The sequence below is a fragment of the Rhynchophorus ferrugineus genome, unplaced genomic scaffold, assembly GCF_030347505.1.
Source record: "Rhynchophorus ferrugineus isolate W39M unplaced genomic scaffold, kcgeb_rfMv2 rfM1, whole genome shotgun sequence".
NCBI lineage: Eukaryota > Metazoa > Arthropoda > Insecta > Coleoptera > Curculionidae > Rhynchophorus > Rhynchophorus ferrugineus.
Genome location: NW_027472580.1, coordinates 91378979 through 91400564, shown reverse-complemented (window position 1 = coordinate 91400564; position 21586 = coordinate 91378979). Strand labels below are relative to the sequence as shown.

Genomic DNA, 21586 nt, shown 5'->3' with positions numbered 1-21586 from the left:
CCGCGGCACTTTGCAGAGAGCTTTTAAATACCCAAATATTGGTGAATGATATGATGTACACGTTCAGTTGATAGTTTTAGAGTGTCTGCTGTTTCATTTAATTTGAATTTACAGTAATTCAAAATCATTTTGTGTATTTTTTAAACGCTTTCGTTGGTAATAACCTTTTTAGGGTATCCACTGCGTTCACGATCTTTGGTACTCATTTCACCATGTCTAAACTTAACATACCAAACCTTGGCGGTTGATTTTCCTGAGGCAGTGCCCGGAAACTCGGCAACAAGCCAAGTTTCTGCTTCAAATATAGTTTGCCCCTCAAAGAGCAATATTTTATCAACACGTAAAATTCCTTTTTATCATTTTTTTTTCACAATAACAAAAGTTGCTTCACTCAAAGCGTTATAATTCACATACTAATGATCCGACAGCTGTCAAATTTATACACGCATCTTTTGAGGGTTAGGGCTAACTAAAAAACATATGAATTTAAGTCTAGTAGCGCCATTTATGTGTCTGGCTCCGGACTTTTCAAATGACCTGTTATTGGAGCCAATCCACATTTATTAAGTAATAATTTTGATAAATTATTTTAAATACATTTTCATTTAATAATTATCGGTTTTTTTCTTTAATTGATTTTATGTATTCATTATTCTAACATTAAAACCCATTTTGATAGCATTTAAAACTACTAAATATACAGTCATCGCCAATGCGGTAGGCCGCCTCAAGCTCATTTTTTTGTCAGCCGCAGTTGTGATCGCCACATCCTTTTTATTGGATTTGCTTCTATTTTGTTCGCGACCACCGCCAGATCAGTCTAATACAGATTTACGATCTATTTTGACACTAATTCTCGCTTTTTGTGCCACGTCCCCTGGACCCCCGTCGAACAGCCAGCCACCACCCCTGCCCCAGGTCGGAATAAAATTTCCATAACAGATCCGGCGGCTTTCATCGTTTACATATGATTTGTGTCAGTTTTTTAAAGGATCGGACGGCTTAAACATGGTTGTTCGGTGTGCGTGTATTTTGATTGGGTCTGAACATTGTTAAATACATCATTAGAAAGACATATATTAGGTACGTGGAAACGTATAGTCTGCGACAAAATTTTAGCACACTACAAAATATTCATTACAACTTTTAATAAAAACTAGACATTCCACCACAATTTATAAAGTTAATCATTATTCTCTAATAATAGAGCATAGGGAGCAACTTAACTAAGTTTTAACAATCAGTAAAGTATTAATAAGTTTAAATTACTACATCACTCTGCTTTACAACCAAAGTATCATGATTAAGATCATTTTCGGAACTACAACAACTTCAGAGCATTAAATAAAAGTACATATGAATTTTATTTACTTTTATGTTATAATCATAAACATGGAATATTAAATGAAGTAGTACATATTTGATTTCAGTTTATCCTATATATTCCATCTCTAGGCAAATTAAGTAGTTAGTTTCGTATTATTTATATATTTTCATTACCGCATTTATGTTTTAATATAATTATTATCTTTTGTGCATATTTTTCACCTAAAATACACGTTGAAAAGCAATAAATTGAATAAAAGACCAGGTTTATTTGATAAAAGAATAATATCTTGACTTACTTAAATATCTAAAATGAAATAATAATAAACCGGCTTGGTGGCGCAGTGGTTAAAGGAACACGGCCCTCCTACTCTTGCCATAGTTGTGGGCTCGAATTCTACTGGGGCATAGATGTACTTTGTGGTTATGATTGTAACTGTAAAATTGCTTCCTCATCCACCGTATTTTCCAGATATGACCACCAACGACTATTTCCTGTTCACAGATCTCAAAAGAATGTTAGCTAGCAAGAGATTTTCGTCGAATGAACAGGTGATCGCCGAAACTATCGATCGCCGAGGTCTATTTTGAAGCAAAGGACAAATCGTACTACACAAATGGTATAGAAAATTTGGAGGGTCGCTATAATCACTGTATCACCCTTGGAGGGAATTATGTTGAAAAAAAAACTAATTTTGCCCAAAATATGTATTTTACTATGGTAGGCCGGGGACTTTTCAATTGACCTGTTATATATAATAGGTAGCAATAAAGCCCTTTTTTTTGGAAAAATAAAACCTTAAAATTATATCCCACTGGTCCCTAGTTTTTTTAAAAGAACCTAGAAAATATATAAAATCAAGCACTTCTCCATTGTAACAATGTTGAGAACGAGCGCAGATCTAATGAGATAATTAACATGACAATGTTTAAAAAATAATTAGGTTAAGTAAACAAAACTGCTAAATAAACACGGCGACATCTAATGTAATTACGGCGCTTTAAAAAGTTGTTACATATACGACAGGCGGCCGTTCGTCAGTTGTTCTTTTTTCCCTCTTATGAAAAATCCGTGGAATGCCTCCCGAACGACGCATTTTTCATGAAAAAGACGTTTTTATTGTTATTCCGCAACATAAAGAACTAGCGAGAAAAGATGAAAGGGACATTCCTCTGTCAGCTTTAGACCGTTTTCGAGCTGTTTATAATGTAAATTTTTCGACTTGGAGAACGACGAGATGAAGAGGAGAAAAAACAACATTAACTATGCACTTTTCCGTTAATACGACAACAATGTTGGAACTTTTACCAGATGTTTTACATATTTTTAATATCATATTCCTTTTAGATATAATGATTAAGGCATTCTAGTGGGCCCGATGTGTCTATACAGCTCTATTACTGAATACTTTAGAAAATAATTGAAGATTCTCCGATATAATGTATGTTTTGAAATGTTACTTTTTATGTTAATCAGATACAAAACTACCTTCTTCATTGTTTTTGAAAATAGTTTAATTTCAAACACCAACAGCTTTTGTTAGACTATTAAATTGCTACAAACTAAGTTAGACAAAAGTAAGACAAAAAACAACATCAACATCAAAAAACAATGAGAGATTGGTATATATAACTATATACATATGTTTAATATCATATTCCATTTGGATATAATGATTAAGGCATTCTAGTGGGTGAGATGTGTCTATACAGCTCTATTACTGACCATTTTCTATAAAACTATAGTGAGACATCGTTTTTCCACTAGTTCAAATCTATTTCGTACATTTCCTTGAAAGTCCCTTACCGTCGTTCTCTAATTTCTTCTGCCGACTGAAAACCCGTACGAAAAGACAAGACTTAAGAGAATGAGACGTATACGAATGGCAAGATGTATTACAGCGATGCAAGGATTCTGATTCAGAGTAACATAACATAATTTTTTTTACGAAAGTAGCAATATTAAAACGTTGGTTGCATCACACAGAACTATGATATTGATAAGTCTCTGTTACTTCAATTAAAAATGATATAGATAGGTATAGCAGTGGGAAAAACACTGCAGAACTCAAATGATTATATTAATAGTTAGCAAACGCTTGAGATACACGAGCGGGAATAAAAAATAAAGGTATATAACAATAATTTTGTAAATTAAATTTATTGATCAATAGTGTACACAAGCTAAACATTTAACATTTTTCAATGTACTCACCTCCGTGCTCTACACACTTTTGCCACCGATTTTGGATGCTTGATATGCTTCATAAAAAGTTTGCGAGCATATTCCTCTAGTTCTCCATTGCGTTCAAATAATTTGCATGATAACCATGATTTCTTTCAGTCAGGGTTTCCAAAATAGGATTTCCAAAATCTCTTTTTTTCCTCATACTGAAAAAAGCTGTGTTTGTTAATATTTTATTCACTCGTTCAAAATGTATTCAGACAAGATATAATTATTACTACAATATAATTGTGAAAATTAAGGAACTAATAATTAAAACAGTTCAGTCAGTATTCGTCAGAATGGAGAAATATACCAAAAAGCAATACTTAACAATAAATTAAAATGTATGATATAGATAAAAATTATTGCTGTGCCCTTATTATGGTAAAATCGAGTTCAAAAGGTAGCTTAAACATCCATTATTAACAATAAAATAAAACATCCATGATAATCTCTTATCTACAAAATCAAGCTTATCTTGTTGGTCTACAAATTGTATTATATTATTTTGTATTAATGTATTTTCTTAACATCCTTGTTGAAAAGGTTATCTTGGTTAAGAAGCCTTAAGCCAAAAACCATTGTGTCAATTAAATGGAGCCCTTCAAAATAATTATGTTTTTTTATTGATGGCACTTTACAAACAGATTTTTAAAGGTTAACAAAATATTTTCCTGTAGTATAATCACATTTACCTTCAAGCTAATTTTGCCATCGCCCCATTTGAACACAATTTGTGTTTAAACTGTGGACAATATTTTCATGATTTCTTCTGTTGTATTCATGTAAATAATAATATATATGAACACAAAGGCTTTATATAAATAATTGTATACGTACCAGCTAAAAACAATATTTTTATATCCGCACATACACTAGTGTAACACTTTTAAGGACGAAGATACATTATAATCAAATAATAGTGATTATAGTTAAGACACAAAAATGTTAATTGTATTTTATCAGGCACACAAAAATTGCCACGTAGGCAAATTGAGACAAACCATGGCGTTATAGAAATGAGCCAATCAAATGCCTTTGTAAGCCAATTCTAATGAACCAATAAAAAAAGTGGTCTCAGAGTCGCCATTGAATGGACCACGCAAACCATTTCCTTGGTATCGCCTAATTAAGTAAAACCTTTATATATACTTTATGGCATGTATATCTTTGAGGCTTGAGATGGCTGTTGAATAAAATGACATGTGTCAAATCATATTGCATTAGCAACATCTCTTAGCAAAACCGGTGATGACTTTTCGATACACCTGGTGATTCGCAAAGTATATCACTTTTTGAAGTGATCTTCTATATCTATATAGAAGAAATACTTATTGTCCACTAGGCTTGTTTAATCACTGGCCTGGTTGCTGGAGGTTATATACTTGACTATGGGGAATCACAGTATATTTTATCATTTTTGATATAATGAAAAATATGTTATGCAGAGAATGTAACAGGAACTGTAACCTCATATCCATTGTTCTCTCGAAATTATTGTCATACAGAATACAAATAGAGTAGATAACATATCCGTAACAATTAGTCCTGTTATACATTTTCCGAAATAAATATTTGATATCCTTGCAACCTAATATCTTTATAATAACTATATAACGTATCAAAAGGACAAAATTAATTATATTGTCGAGATCAGCGAAGCAAATTGTTTCTAAAACACTAAAAACCAAACCGAACAGCTCACTAATTTATTCTGGTAGTCGAAAACGCAGAACCATAAATCAGTTTCGATGGTCTATAATTAAATAATGGTAATAAAAAAAGCGGTTAACAGTACAACGGACAAGGTGATGGCCAAAAATTACTTTATCCTGTGCATAATCATCAATTTCTCTTGCCAATGATTGAGTGATTGATTGATGTATCGATTGATAGACTGATTACTTTGTAACGTAACGAGTATATCTCCCGTACTCCGGGAACCTTTTATACATCTTAAATGTATGTTTTGATTTTTTCAATTTGTTTTTTTCTATTATTATTCTTGAGCCGTCAGATTAGGCTTCTCTTAAATCATTTTTCTTTAATCATTCTACAACACATTTAAGAAAATATGTTGCTTATTATTATGGCTTTAGTTATTACATCTCACCAGTCATTTTTCAGTAGAGAAATTTATGTTATTTCTAATGAGAAATAAGATTCTTCGACGTTGAATCTAAAGTTGAGGAAAATTGAATTTAATAATCGTTGTGGACAATTTTTTTTCATAATTCTATTTAGATTTTGTGACCAAAATAGAATATTACTGTAATATTCCGATGTTCTTTTATGTTGTTGAGGCAACAAATAGTTTTTATCATTTTTCTAGATTTAAAGTTAAATTCAAACAGAATAAAATCTGGATTGACGTAGTTATGTATCCATGAAATAAAACAAAAAAAGCTGCTTTTCATGTACAAATTGTGAAGATAACAGGATAGCAGTGAACATAATTATCTTTTGTTTTAATCTCTTGATATCAACTATTAATATATTAAACTTTTGAAGGTTTTCATTTTAAAAAAATTGCGCAAACTTGTCAGGTGTGGGGTTCGAACCCACGCTCTCTTTCGAGAACCAGAGCTTAAATCTGGCGCCTTAGACCGCTCGGCCAACCTGACTGCATTTGAAGGGCTTGAAGTAAACTAGAGTTAGTCCTTTTCAGCAAATTAAATTACGTACACAGGGGAAAGAAAAATTTACATAAACATTATACAATATAGTATTTCTTGTTGTATGTAGACAACACTGCTTCCGTGTAAATACTATGAGGCTGTAGGTTATGTTTTAGTATTGTACGCTTTGTTCTACAATTTTTGATACAAATGATCAATGATATATGAGATCTCTTAGACTTTGAGAGTTAGTTAGTGAGAGCATCCGTGACTAAAACGGCTGAATTGTTTCAAATTTCGGGAGAGATAATATCCACTGTACTGGCAGCATATACAAAGCATGACAAAACACCATAAAAGAAGAGAAATAATAAGCGAAACTCAAAGCTAACTGACAGAGACCGACTAACATAAAAACGGATTGTGGTGAAATAACATAAAATTGCCGTGACAGCAGAACCGAACACTCTTTTTGGTAATATTATTTTGTCGAAAACAGAACGATGGGAGCACCACAAAGCTGACGGTGATGAAAATGTTGCGTGTGTGAAAATCTTTATAATGGAAATCAACGCTAAGCCGCGAAAAAACTGGTGTAACGATCATAAAACCTGGATATCTGCACTTTCATTTATTGTCTAGTACAAAACCGAGATTGCATTATGAATAAATATGTATTTACCAGCATGCTAGTTGCAAATAATACAATTCCTACCATGATCTATCTAAATTTTGCCGAATGTCCTTGTATTAAAAAACATATCGCAATTCAGATAAACCCACCGACTATCTGTTTCCGTTGTTCACTTTATAAAAGAATGACTGTTAAATGATTATGTCATTTTTATAGTGTACAAAAATGTATTTTATCTAGTCCGAGATCGTTTTCATAGCAACTAAACAACGTGGCTTCTGTCTGTATACGGGAAAATATTTGGTGATAAAAACGAGAACTGTAGAACATGTGGGTAGTTTTATGATATACCAACGCTGCACCAGTCGTCCTCCTTCTTATTTCACTATGCACGGTTAAACTTATTTAACAAATTTAAAATAAATTTGTCGTCTTTATTATGGGGCATTATAATTAACTATGATATTTGTAACAGTATCTGTACGTACTACGGAAAGCGGTTATAGTGGATTGTAGATAACGATTGCGGTTATTCTTGGAACAAGCGATAATTTATATATAGTAGAATGTGTGTGTAAATAAAATATAGGACCTAGCAGCATAATTATTTGTCTATAAAAATAATGAATGCAGTCCTGACGTAAGGTTGATTTTTAAAGACCAAGTATGTTTGAATGACATTTATTTTTTTCTTCGGGTACCAGGAGCAATTGTTTGGAACTACATGGTGCTGTAAACTTTTGTTGTCAAAGTTGTCAGGAGTGGTACTAAATGATTAAAGATGGCGAATTTGGTGTTGATAGCGAAATACACAGTGGAGGTCCGATGATATATAAAGGAGTGCGGAATTGTTTGAAATGGAAAGTTCAAACCATACTAATACATGATGGAAAATCACTATAAATTCACACTATCATCACTAGTAAAAATAAAAGTAAAAATGTGATCAGATTAGTTCGAATAGGTGTAAATAACAAACAAATGTTATATGAAGAATTATTTTAACACAATACGGAACTCTTGGTGTAATTAAATTCGCGATTATCATTCCCAATTTTCAGACTTGCAAGGTCATACCGCAATTTCTTAGAAGTATATATACTTAAAAATATTTAATATTGGAGAATACATATTTTCAATATTGTATGAATATTTTTATTTAACATAAAAAAAGTGAATAACTGTCAGGTGTGGGGTTCGAACCCACGCTCCCTCTCGAGAACCAGAGCTTAAATCTGGCGCCTTAGACCGCTCGGCCAACCTGACTATATATCGAAGGGCTTCAAGTATATTAGTCGATTACGAATTGTTAGTTAACTGGAGATTATATTAAACTCGATTACTTACTCAAAAGAAAATTAAAAATAGACAAAATTTAGTAGTGTACGGGCATTAAGAAGTTAAACCGACCAGCTAAATTTTTTGGTTAAAGCCAAGAAAACAAGGAACTAGATTTTAAAATTTTAATTGGTAATAAGTCTTGGTATCATAGATGTTCTTCTGTTAGTAACTGTTATATTATTGTATTACGTTATATATTGGTAGTGCATAACATATAATTTAGTAGTTTTCATTGGAAAATTGGTATTGTATCCAAGAACATAGTGTATTCCTCTCAGTCATGCCAATAGACAGTTAATGAGCTTTACGAACAGCTAAAGAGCTATATTCCATAGTGCTTAAATAGATTGTATTTTTTATGATTTAGCACTGAGCTACTCTATAAATATGTGAGAATCAATAGATGAACAAACTATTAAACAACAACTATAAAATAACACAAAGGTTTCAGAAGATATAAAAAATAAGTTAAAAAAGTGGTTAGTATTTAATAGTAATAATACATCCTTTTTTGATCAATAATGCTGATGTAGAATTATAATATTAAAATTTTTCTTCGAAACAAGAATCTTATTAAATTTATATTGAATGTTTAGTTCACCGGTTCATTGTAAAAAAAGTAAACCATTGTCAGGTGTGGGGTTCGAACCCACGCTCCCTTTCGAGAACCAGAGCTTAAATCTGGCGCCTTAGACCGCTCGGCCAACTTGACTACATTTCGAAGGACTTCAAGTACATTACTCGGTCACCTAATGTTAGTTAACTAAAGATTGTATTACACTCGATTACTTAATTAAAAGAAAATTAAAAATAGACAAAATTTAAAAGTTTACGGATATTAAGAAGTTAAATCGACCAACTAAATTTGTTGGTTAAAACTAAGAAAATAAGGAAATAGGTTTCAAAATTTAATTGGTAATAGGTCTTGGTATCATAGATGTTCTTCCGTTAGTAACTATTATATAACTGTATTATGTTATATATTGGTAGTACATAATATAAAATTTAGTAGTTTTCATTGGAAAATTGGTATTGTTTCCAAGAACATTGTGTATTCCTCTTAGTCATGCCAATAGACAGTTGATGAGCTTTACGAACAGCTAAAGAGCTATATTCCATAGTGCTTAAATAGATTGTATTTTTTATGATTTAGCACTGAGCTAGTCTATAAATATGTGAGAATCAATAGATGAACAAACTATTAAACAACAACTATAAAATAATACAAAGGTTTCAGAAAACATAAAAAATAAGTTAAAAAAGTGGTAAGTATTTAATAGTAATAACACATCCATTTTTGATCAATAATGCTGATGTAGAATTATAATATCAAAATTGTTCGTCGAAATAAGAATCCTATTAAATTTATATCGAATGCTTAGTTCAACTATTCATTGTAAAAAAAGTAAAGCATTGTCAGGTGTGCGGTTCGAACCCACGCTCCCTCTCGAGAACCAGAGCTTAAATCTGGCGCCTTAGACCGCTCGGCCAACCTGACTGTATTTCGAAGGGCTTCAAGTGCATTACTCGGTCACCTAATGTTAGTTAACTAAAGATTGTATTACACTCGATTACTTAATTAAAAGAAAATTAAAAATAGACAAAATTTAAAAGTGTACGGATATTAAGAAGTTAAATCGACCAACTAAATTTGTTGGTTAAAACTAAGAAAATAAGGAACTAGGTTTTAAAAATTTAATTGGTAATAGGTCTTGGTATCACAGATGTTCTTACGGTAGTAACTATTATATAATTGTATTACGTTATATATTGGTAGTACATAATATAAAATTTAGTAGTTTTCATTGGAAAATTGGTATTGTTTCCAAGAACATAGTGTATACCTCTCATTCATGCCAATAGACAGTTGATGAGCTTTACGAACAACTAAAGAGCTATATTCCTTAGTGCTTAAATAGATTATATTTGTTATGATTTAGCACTGAGCTAGTCTATAAGTATGTGAGAATCAATAGATGAACAAACTATTAAACAACAACTATAAAATAACAAAAGGGTTTTAAAAAAACTTAAAATGTAAGTTAAAAAAATGATAAGTATTTAATAGTAATAACACAAACCTTTTTAGATCTATATGCTGATGTAGATTAATAATATTAAAATTGTTCTTCTAAATAAGAATCTTATTAAATTTATTTTGAATGTTTATTTCTGCCGTTTATTGTAAAAAAAGTAAAGCATTGTCAGGTGTGGGGTTCGAACCCACGCTCCCTCTCGAGAACCAGAGCTTAAATCTGGCGCCTTAGACCGCTCGGCCAACCTGACTATGTTTCATTATAATTAGGGTATTTTGCTCTTCGGCACACACATTTTGACAAAATAAACATTCTAGTTAATATTTCTACTCGTAAATTGCACTTATTAATTTTTGCACACATCATGCTTTTGCATTTTTTCGCAATGCAAAACAGACATATACAGATTTTGTGATTTTAAGCTGTATTTTTGAACCACTTTTCTATTAGTCGATATTGTTAAGTTCTTGTATATTATCTATAGTTTTTTATATATAGGGATATCTGTGGATAATGGAGATAATTGTTGATACTATTAAATATTAAGTTGTTGGAGTTTTATTGAAAATATTTGTCTGCGTGTTGGAGCTGTACTTAATGTTAATATAAACACTGAGAGCGGCAGAGTAGGAAGTGGGTGCCGAATCAAGTTCACCTAATGTGTAATCAAATTTATGAAATGTATAAAAACATGATATAATACAACTCTTTCAAATAATACTATTAGCCTGGAAAGTATTCATAGAAAAGTTAGCGATAGGAAGTTCTTTGCGGGCTGTAAGTCATATACTGCCAGGAAAAAAGGGATTTAAATGGTGTAAACTAATCCACCAAGAGGTCTAATGGAACTACATTTACAGACACAGCTTTTAGGAGTATGCCACTTTTGAAAGCATAAATAAAATAAAAGAAGGTGCTAGGGGGGCTAGAATTATGAATAGTGTATATGCAATTTAAAAATGGAAGTAAATACAGGACTGTGGACAGGAAGTGGTTATGATTATTTGGTCGGTAACACGTAACTTAGCATAGGCTAGATTCTATGAAGAAAATCGATTTTTTTTTGTAGAAATTCTAGAGTTTGTCTGTATTTTCTCCTGTTAAGGAGAACCTTAAGAAGAAGAGAAGTTTAGAGTTACCTCTAAACTCATAGTGAGCACACGGGCTTCAAGTCATCAGCTGACCGACAGTGGCACAATCTCAGTCGATTCAAAGCTACGATATGGTGACGAAGGGAAGGAATGCGAAGAGAGAAAACAAAATCCGCTTTAACCTCAAAGTGCCAGTTATGGGTTCAACGACGTTGTACCTCGTTCTTTGTGACACAAGGAACGAATGGGATAAGGTCAGTATAAACACAAATATTCGTGACGGGGGGAAAAGGCTACCGATTTAGCCGCACTACCCGCGCGCTCATTTCCAAGTATTACATCGTAAGATGGGATCCACAGTAAACTTTCTCTGATCCCATTCAGCTTGTCGGTTATCAGGGTATTGTTGAATTTCTGTCCCAAGGAACACTTGAGAGCATTTCGGTAGTCGGTCACGGTTACCCAACATTTGAAGGATTGTGTTGTGATGTAGAATAAATATGTGAATATCGCGAGTATATTGAGTTCAGCGGTCAATACTGAACCTTGTTCAGGGAGCCTGAAAGGGAATGTTCGGTTGTCCGTCACAAATACTGCCAAGCGAGATTTGGAGCCATCCGTATATATGGGCTCGCGGCCAGGGTAAGAGTGGAGATGTTCACATTATTTGGACCGAATAAAATAAGCACAATTTTCTCATTCATAACACTGACGTAAATAAAAGTTTTATTATTGCAATTATTGCATTTAAACGAAACATGGGTAGTTCAAAAGGGAACATTGGGCCTCTCTTAAAAAAACACTAATAAAGTGTGTCAAAACAACAAAAGTTGATGGACAAAGGTAAAAGTTAGAATAATGTTTTATCAGGTTTTTTTAGTTCTAATAATGTTTAATAATCCATTGCAGATATATTATTGTTCATAGTGGAAGCCGTACGATTTTATTCCTGGAGTTGTTAGTGTTTGGTTACTCGGCAAATATATATATATCAAATGTATGTGATTAAACTATATTACCTTTATTACAAGCAGACCTGAAAAATAAATTAACTGCAGAAAGAGGCATTGTTTACAATAACGCCTTCAGTATGGAAAAAATCCTCTACGCAAAGAAGTGGAAGTTGACAAATAGTGGAATTGTTCACAAATGTTTGACATATTAGTATGAAACTTTTTGTTATGGATTTATGGTCCACTGCTGACAATTACCAACACAGGGAACGAAAAGCACAAGAGCGGAAAAAACTAAATATTTTTATATAATTAATATAGGATAACTGTAAAAAATCTTGTGGAGTGTGAAACATTTTGTGTTTGGCATAGATATGTGTAATTTTAGAATATACATGAGCATTAGGTTAGAATTCATGACGAGACAATTAATAGCAACTCCTTTACGGATATAGGATATTCATTAGGGATAATGCAGTTATTAATTCTAATCTTATGAAGAAAATGTACACAGACAGTAACAGAAGCAACTAAGGATTAATACAATTATATAAAAATGACTTAAAAAGGAAACACAGTAACAAGCACTAAACATTACTTGAATATACAATCGTTAATTAGGTATGTAGGAATGTTCGCCACGTCGGTCGGTCGGTCGAAATGTGTGGCTGTCGATGCGATTGTTTGTCCGAACACTCACTATTCTTTTTGGAAGGAATTTGAACGAGAACTATAAACACTAGTTGAAGAAATACTTAGAAAAACTGCATGGTACCAATCCACCGGCGTTGCCAACTTTTAAGCTTGTTGTAGGTAAATGCGTGGTGGCCCAAAGGGTCGTGGCGGTCGCCATATGTCTAGTGGAACTGCCGTGGAACGTACCTCTATGTGATGGAGGTTCCGGAGTGCACCCGCAATTACGCTATGAATCGCCTAGGGACTGCTTATGAAATGGTGATCCCAACCTGAGGGGGGGATTACGGTTTTTTTTACGGGATCAGCTGCCATCAAAGTTGTAGCAGGACGTTGTTCGTCTTGGAGCGTTTCGATTTGTTTGAGCGTACCTATAAGTATGGTGCCCTACGTGTCCCGTTTCGTGATGCAAGTGTGTTCATGTGTTGATTTTATTCATGATAGGATTCTGTGGTTTTCGTCCATCAGGATAGTATCGTGGGATGTCGTCGACCATGTGATGTTGATGGGTTCCATTCCTCGTGATGTCCTTCCATGCACGTGTCAAGCACCTGTTGAGTGGCTTATGTTGAGCTGATTTACCTGTTAGGCACTTTGATCACGTCGGGGTCATCAATTGTAGTAATGTTCGTCTGGTCGGTCGGTCGAAATGTATGGCTGTCGATGCGATTGTCCGAATATTCACTACTATTTTTGGAAGGAATTTGCACGAGATCTAAAAACACTGGTTGACGAAATACTTCTTTATGTCGTTATTGAATAATACATGTGGTCGACGGGAGAACTGACAGGATATTAGGTTAGGTAAAGGAAGTACGGTAACATTGGAGAAGTGGTACCGTTACAAGGGGGTAGAGAAAAGAAAAAATAGCGAGATGTCCTCGTGGTCTTTTATAGCTTGGATCTGCATGGTACCAATCTGCCGGCGTTGCCGACCTTTGAACTTGTTGTAGGTGAATGCGTGGTGGCCTAAAGTGTCGTGGTGGTCGCCACAGGTAGATACAGCTGCAGAGGATCTTCACTAGATAAAAAACGCACTTAGAACTCTACCTTATAGGTGATGTGGAAAAGAGTTCAAAGTAAATATAATCAAATAACTCAAACCTATAAACTATTGCGATTGTTTAATTAACTGTAGTTTAAGCCTCACGATAAAATAAGCATAGGATGTACCATAAGGTGAAACAATGTAACATAAATTATATTATATAACGTTATTTTTGTTTCAATATCTCATTTACATTAGTAGTTTGTTATGTCAGTCAAAATAAATCAAAACCTAAATTTGATGTGTCACATGGCGACATTGTGAGCTCATAAAATTCGTTGACGTATATTGGTTGTTTTATTGAACGGATTTTAATTGTATGCATTTTCATTAACTAAATTCATACTGCAGATGTAAAAGAATCACCAACAGATGCAAATGCATATAATTATGACAAATACACGCTAAATGGGGGCCATTATTACCTCATAAATATGCGCATGTTTAAGCATATAATTGGAAGAACCAAATAATGGTTTTTAATTCCTGCCTCATCTAACCCCTTCCCCCTCTCACTATAATGAATAATGGCTTTCGAAGGTAGGATTAAGGTATACTGGTCTCGTTTACCACACGTCCAGCCAACGAAAAAATTAGGGAAAACGCGTCGTTCCGCACCGGATACCGTTTCGGTATCATAATTCCGTTTTTTCGACAACCTCTAATGAATACCCACGGTTCGCGTTCCAGAACAATATAATCGTCCGCTTCCGGTACCGGCCGCGATCCTCGCCCTCCATTGGTCGACGGCGATCGGTTCCAATCTCGCCGGTCGGAAGATGGCGTGACGGCCGCTTCCGGTACCGCCAAAATGGCCGCCTCGAAAATGTAGACGTCATTCCGGGCGCTGAAATGTAAATTATCGAGGTACGGCCGTACCATCCAATTAGACCATTTAATAAACTGGGCTTTCCTAGAACCTAGAGCGCGGCTAAGAAGACGATATATGTAATTAGTGACGACGGTAATAACGGGTTGCCCGGACGGTACCTCTTAAATTTATCTGCTTTTAAATAGTTCTTTATGCTGTTGATTGGGCAGCCATAAAATGTTGTTATTAACTTTTTGGATGGGCCATCGTTTCGATTGAATACTTCAATATTAACATTAAATCGACTTAAAAAGATGGTAGATGTGATAGTATATTAACTGTTCACTATAGAATCGCATTTTGGAAAAAAATGAGGCAATATGTGTTATTTAATTTTCTCTAAAAATATTTTCTACGGTTCATTTGAATATTTCTGGTAACATAGATCCTATCATCGGTTCTATTTCGCACTCTTTCAGCATTTCGAAACTCGTATTTATTGATCGTAATCAGAGAGTGCTATACCTGATGAGTACTTCCTATTCAAGCTGCAAAACTCTTGCATAAAATGACGTTGGTAGATATCTGCAGTAGCAGTTTCATTCAATTTTTAGCAGCTTGTGATATGCTACTCCTTGCTCATCCCACCATATGCATAGGTAAGAATTTATTGGTATAAATATTCAGCTTGACTGTCGATCCGAATGACTCTACTGGACTTATCAATAACATTTTGCCCTTAAGATTTTTGTAATATATCAAGTTTTCATCGTCACTTACAATACGTCGCAGAAAACTATTCTTCTTTAGCCTGACAAGCCAATGAGAGCTTAATTTTCCATTTTTATTTATTTTCTGTTTCATGAAAACGTCTAGAAACAGTTAATTCATCAATTTTTAAATTTTTGTGAAGTGATGGACTTTTGTGAGCTTTCCTTCATTAGAGTCTGTATACACTGAAAATACTATTATAACAAATGGAAAACAATTTCATGTAGAGAAATGTTAAAAGTATCTGTTATGGTTAAGTTGTTTACTCCGCTTTTCCATAAGTAAATGTTTCGCATCAAAATGTATGCGAGCATTTAATAATTTTTATCATGTGATGACCAAATGTTGTGATAGCACAGGAATTGTTTAAACCTTTGACCCCATTTTTTCAGCCAGTCTGCCAAAGTCTCTAACGTCTAATGTGTAGAGTGTGTCTCTAAGTGGGTCAGATCCAAAGTGAGTTTCTTTTCCAAAAAAGTAATAAAGGGTCATCGATCAAAATAGCATTTGTATCATTGGTGATTAGTGATCGATCTTGGATGACCCTTATACCACTCTCCCTTTGTTCTTGATCTCATTTTTGTAGGGCAACCAAGTCCTCTAATAAAGGTACAACAAATTAGTTGAAAAAAATAGCAGCGATAATGTCAATACTTCAAAACCTACCATTGCAATGGGATTTGCTATAATTACATGTAGCGTTGGGGAATACTGTATCTAACAGTTCACTTTTCTGATGTGAAAAGATGTTCACTTTAAGATGTTCCTACTATCAGAAAATGGTTCTAATATAGGGGATTGACAATATAATATGAATACCTGATATATACGCCCTTATTTTTTAATATTTTGGAAAAACAACATCAATTCTTCTCAGAATAGTTATTATCAGGAATAGTAGTAGGTTCAGGGTAGGTTTCTAAATAATTTTCAATAAAATGTTTCACCCATTACTGTTTCATTACTGTACCAAAGCATCCGCCAATTGTTTCAAAGATATTGTAGTGGGAAATATATTCTTCAGCAAAACACCCTATAATGACTCAATTATGTTGAGGTCTGGCCATTGTGCTGGCAAAGAAGTATGGTTGATGATATTTTAATAGTTCTAAAACTAAAACTGAATCTTTTTGATTGTATGTTTAGAACAATTATCATCTTGAAATATAGCGACTATGAGTTTCACAGTCGCAGCCATGAATATTATTTACTCAAGTAAGTATTGAATTTTACTGTCACTTTTGCCGTCGTCCTTGATCTCTATCAGTTAACTATAACAGGTTATTAAAAAGTCCCCGGCCTGATACATAGATGGCGCTACTAGAAATAAATCAATGTCCAAAAATGCGTATATAAATGGATGAAACGTGACTCCATCATTTCACTCCAAAGTCCAATCGACAGTCATCCAAGCGGATTGCACACGATGAAGCTGCTCCAAGGCGTGGGAAAATGCAACAGTCGGCTTGCAAGGTTATGGAGTTTGTATTTTGGAATTTCTTGAAAAAGGAAGGACCATCAGCAGCGACTAATATATAGTGTTATTGGACACTTTTAAGAACGAAATCGCCAAAAAACGGCCGAATTTGAAGAAAAAAAAAAGTGCTGCTTCACCAAGACAATGCCCCATGTCACAAATCAGTGAAAATTATAGCAAAAGTCCATGAATTGGGCTTCGAATTGCTTTCTTATCTACCATATTCTCCAGATCTAGCCACCAGCTAAGACATTTTCTTCGAATGAAGAAGTGAGCACCGAAACTGAGGCCTATTTTGAAGCAAAGGACAAATCGTACTACAAAAATGGTATCGAAAAGTCGGAGGGTCGCTAAAATCAGTGTATCACCTTTGAAGGAAATTATGTTGAATAAAAAGAACTAATTTTACCAAAAAATGTGTTTTACTATGGTAGGCTGGGTACTTCAATTGACCTGCTAGGTTTCGCACACTATTCGTCTTCGTCGATGATGTTTTACCATTTGAGAAATACATACCAATACATTTCCAACATTCAACAACATATATTGCATGGTATTGATATTATTTTGTCTATTATCTTCTCTAATATTCTTCAAGATAATAAGGGATTATTAGTATTAAATGAAGAATATCCTTTCCGTTTACAAAAAAAAATTGTTATTAATAAATATCCACTTTTAGATTTGCTTCTTAGATTTTCAAGTATCTCAAAATACAAATTCGCGTAATGGTGCTATCTCACTACATATAAAATCCAAATATTTGGTTTTAGTATTTCGCAATACATTTGACGCAACCACAAATAATATAAACCGACGATAAGGGCGTATAAAGGCGATTTTATTACCACTTCCTCCCTGAATATAACCGCCTATAAACCCGGAACGACCCCAAAACAATATCATTCCGGTCCCCCTTCTCACCCCGCACAGGTAACGCCACTATCCGCGATAACTTTCCAAATATTTTATAAAATAATTTCCTTTCCGTTCGATAGATTGTCGGAAAAACAGAAATATATCCATTTCCTTTAACGACAGTCGCGGAACAATGGCCAATTTCCCTCCGTTTTCCCGTCGTTCCCGAATTGTTCGTCGGCAAATTACCGGGAAGTCGGATCCGGGAAAAAGACGACCGAGACGGCAGCCGCACTATTTCGCGTTAATTCTAATTCAAATGGACCAGTAAAAAGTATTTCAACGGCAATACTATGCAGCCAGGCGCCGCACGAGGGGGAGAGGCAGGGGATAACACAGCTGGGTCGGGGTTTAGATGGCGTCGGATGGGGGCGAGGAGGATAGGGTGTATTCTGGATAATTTAAATTGGATAAAATCCCGCGGAAAGAGAGCTATAGTTATTTAATGGGGGCCGGTTATTTTCTTTGAAAATATTTTTTTGAACAAATACACATGATGCGTTGTTGACAAAAAGTATTGTATTTATTTTTTGCGGCTTTAATAAAATAATTCCAAAAGAAACGAGATAATGAAGGCCCCCTTTTGCCTATAATTTCCGTTAGAGAGGTAATTATTGATGATATTAAATAATATAAGTTGCTATAAGATAAATTATTTAATTTTGTGTATGTTGATGAAACTTGGATATTTCAAAATGATTCATTGGAGCACTCTTGGTCAAGACAATAACAAAAAAGTGTAAAGACAACAAAAATTGATGGAAAAAGTTAAAAGTTATAATAGCATTCGATTAGGTTTTTTGTTCATTATATTCATTAATAATTATTTGCAGATATATTATTATTCATGTAAAGAATAAGAGTGGTTATATTATTGGAGCGCAATTAATGTGTTCCTCCAAATTCAAGAGCGTCTACCATGGAGAAATGAACCATAATATGTTTTTGTTATGGTTTAATAACCAATTGATAAAATACCTAGAGAAACCATCAGTTATTATTATGGACAATGCACCATATCATAGCACACTGGTGGAAAAAATCCCTACAATAGCATCAACAAAGGCTGTAATGAAGGAACCGCTTTCAAAACATGAATTCAGTTCTAAAAACTGAACTATTTCAAGTCGCATTATTTTTGCAATTCATTTTTTTCAGAAATAAGCCCGAAAAAAAGATATGCAGTAGATCAAATTCCTTATCAATATGGTCACATAGTATTATGACTTCCTCCCTATCACTGCATATTCAATCCAATCGAGTAGATATGGGGGGACTTATTATAATAGACATGCTGGTCGAGAAGGACATGCCATCAAGAACTTTTTGGATATGTGGTAGGAAGCATTGTCACCCATAACAGCTTCGGTATAGATGAATTTGATAAGACCTACAGATGAAGTAATTGATAAATGGTGGAATCATAACACAGCTGTGTCGGGGTTTAGATGGCGTCGAACGGGGGTGAGTAGGGGATGGTGTATTCTGGATAATGTAAATTGGATAAAAGTCCGCGGAAAGAGACCTACAGTTAGAGTGATGGGGCTCCGGTTACTTTATATGGAAATAATTTTTTGAATATATACACACGATGCGTTGTTGACAAAAAGTATTGCATATTTGTTGTAAAATTCTCTTTCCATTTTAAGGTAACACTTGCAAAAATGTTACAATACTGTTATATATATATCTCCTGCCGCTCTCCTTTACACTCGGATATCCAGAAGCGCGCGTGTATCTTCCTGAGTTTCTTATTTCCAGCATTGCCAGTGTCTTCCCATACTTTCGACAGCCTAAAATTCTTTTTAGTAACCACTTGTCTTCCATTCATATTGCATGCCCTGCCCACTGTAAACTTTGAAGTCTGATGCATTTTGAGTGTGGGGGTTCTCTAAACAGATTACGTAATTCCTGACTAGACCTAGTTATCCAGATGTCATTGTCTCTAACTGGTGCCATTATATTGGTCCATACCTTTCTTTGGAAGACATTGAGCATGGTTTTTGTTCTTCATTTTGGCCATTTGATCATTTCGTCATGATCCACGCTTGGCTTTCGTAGCTTGCCATGTGTTTTATTGCTGTTTTGTAGACTCTGAGCTTATTACTACGGTGTAGGTATTTAGATTTTACTACATGGAACATTGCGAAATAAGATTTATTGACTATGTTTATTCTTATACGAATTTCTCCATCTTCCATAGCCGTTGAGTTCTTTTGCTATGATTTGTGAATTTTCATTATTTCCCTTCTGTAATAAAGTATTCGTTTTAATTGTGTTAATCTTAAGGCCGCCGTGTTGTTGGCTTGTAGTTTTAGTTCTGAGTATGCTTGGCTTGCCGCTCTTGCCCTTCGGCTCACAATATTGAGGTCATCTGCATTGGCAACCAACTATAGAGTCTGGCTGGTTCGTAGATCTCCTTACTTTAATGCATTCGAGATATTAAATTCGTTAGTTATTTGATTTTTGATTTTATACATCAATGTCGTGTTCCCAGGATTTTCGTAGTACTAGTTTTGCTGTAAAAAACTGGTTCATCATAGGCCAATGACGCCTGAAACCCGATTGATATTCACCAATTGCATTTTTTACAAAGGATTGTAGGTGTTGGTTAATAATTCACGTGAGAATTTTGTGAAAAAACAAATAATTTTCAATAAAAATTCAGAAAATAATAAAATGAATTTGAAAAACTGTTAATGAAAAGTGTCTCTATATAAAAACTGTCTCTATATAAAGCAATAGTTTTCCCATTTTTTATAACATCTTACATTATAAATGCTTAGTACAATCTTAATCTATAAAAATTATTAATTACTATTGTTGTGTTCTGCTTAGATACACATACTAAGATACACAATATACAAGCAAGATGAGTGTGACATAAATACACCACCATACATTTCATAATCTGTACAAATATTCATATTTGCATTTTTGAGAATTGCTATTTTGGTTAATTGTTTTGAAGAAATCTACTTCCAAAACCCGTTTTAGAAACCTATGGTAATGTCGCTCCAGGATATACCAGTTATCAGTTCTAGTTTCAATGATTTAATAGTGACGAATTTGGCAATAATGAGAAAGAACAGCCTGAAGGAGCAAAAACCTTCGAAGATGGTGAATTACCGGACCTATTAGATGAATACCCAGCTCAAATACTCAAAGATTCTTTGGATGGCTCACCACCTGATGAATCAACTTTTTCCAAACGAATTGACTGAAAATATTGATTCAATCCACTTATTAACTCAACATAGCTCTTTCATTGTTTGACAGGCTAAAAATAATTGGCATAAAATCGTGGTGTACATATGGTGGGACACGCAATGTCATGTTTTGTATCCCAATGCCCGTCCACACTTTGAAAGCTTTGTAAAAGATAAATTTTGCTTCATATATTACCCCAATTTTTCTAAAAGACCCTCCTAAAAATCTGTAAACAATTAATATCGGTACCCAATACATGAGAAAATTCGAGTCATCAAATTAACCATCAAAGTTATAAACATTGATATCAGTCCACATTTGTTTGGGCTATGATTACGCCATGAATCGACGAAATCGAAGAAATGGAATTAAGAAACTGTACAAATTACTCCAGATGTTTGACAAATTGCTGATATTACCCTGATTCCAACA

The 21586-nt window shown here is 34.0% G+C and overlaps 5 non-coding genes across 5 annotated transcripts; all 5 read right to left on the bottom strand.

Moving 5' to 3' along the window:
* Window positions 1-6093: 6093 nt before the first annotated feature.
* TRNAL-UAA (transfer RNA leucine (anticodon UAA)) lies at window positions 6094-6177 on the bottom strand. The gene has a single exon. It is a non-coding gene; the product is annotated as a tRNA-Leu (tRNA).
* Window positions 6178-7987: 1810 nt separating this feature from the next.
* On the bottom strand, window positions 7988-8071 carry TRNAL-UAA (transfer RNA leucine (anticodon UAA)). Its single transcript has one exon. It is a non-coding gene; the product is annotated as a tRNA-Leu (tRNA).
* A 703-nt stretch (window positions 8072-8774) lies between these two features.
* TRNAL-UAA (transfer RNA leucine (anticodon UAA)) lies at window positions 8775-8858 on the bottom strand. Its single transcript has one exon. It is a non-coding gene; the product is annotated as a tRNA-Leu (tRNA).
* Window positions 8859-9560: 702 nt separating this feature from the next.
* Window positions 9561-9644, bottom strand: TRNAL-UAA (transfer RNA leucine (anticodon UAA)). The gene has a single exon. It is a non-coding gene; the product is annotated as a tRNA-Leu (tRNA).
* Window positions 9645-10348: 704 nt separating this feature from the next.
* Window positions 10349-10432, bottom strand: TRNAL-UAA (transfer RNA leucine (anticodon UAA)). Its single transcript has one exon. It is a non-coding gene; the product is annotated as a tRNA-Leu (tRNA).
* Between the last annotated feature and the right edge of the window lie 11154 nt (window positions 10433-21586).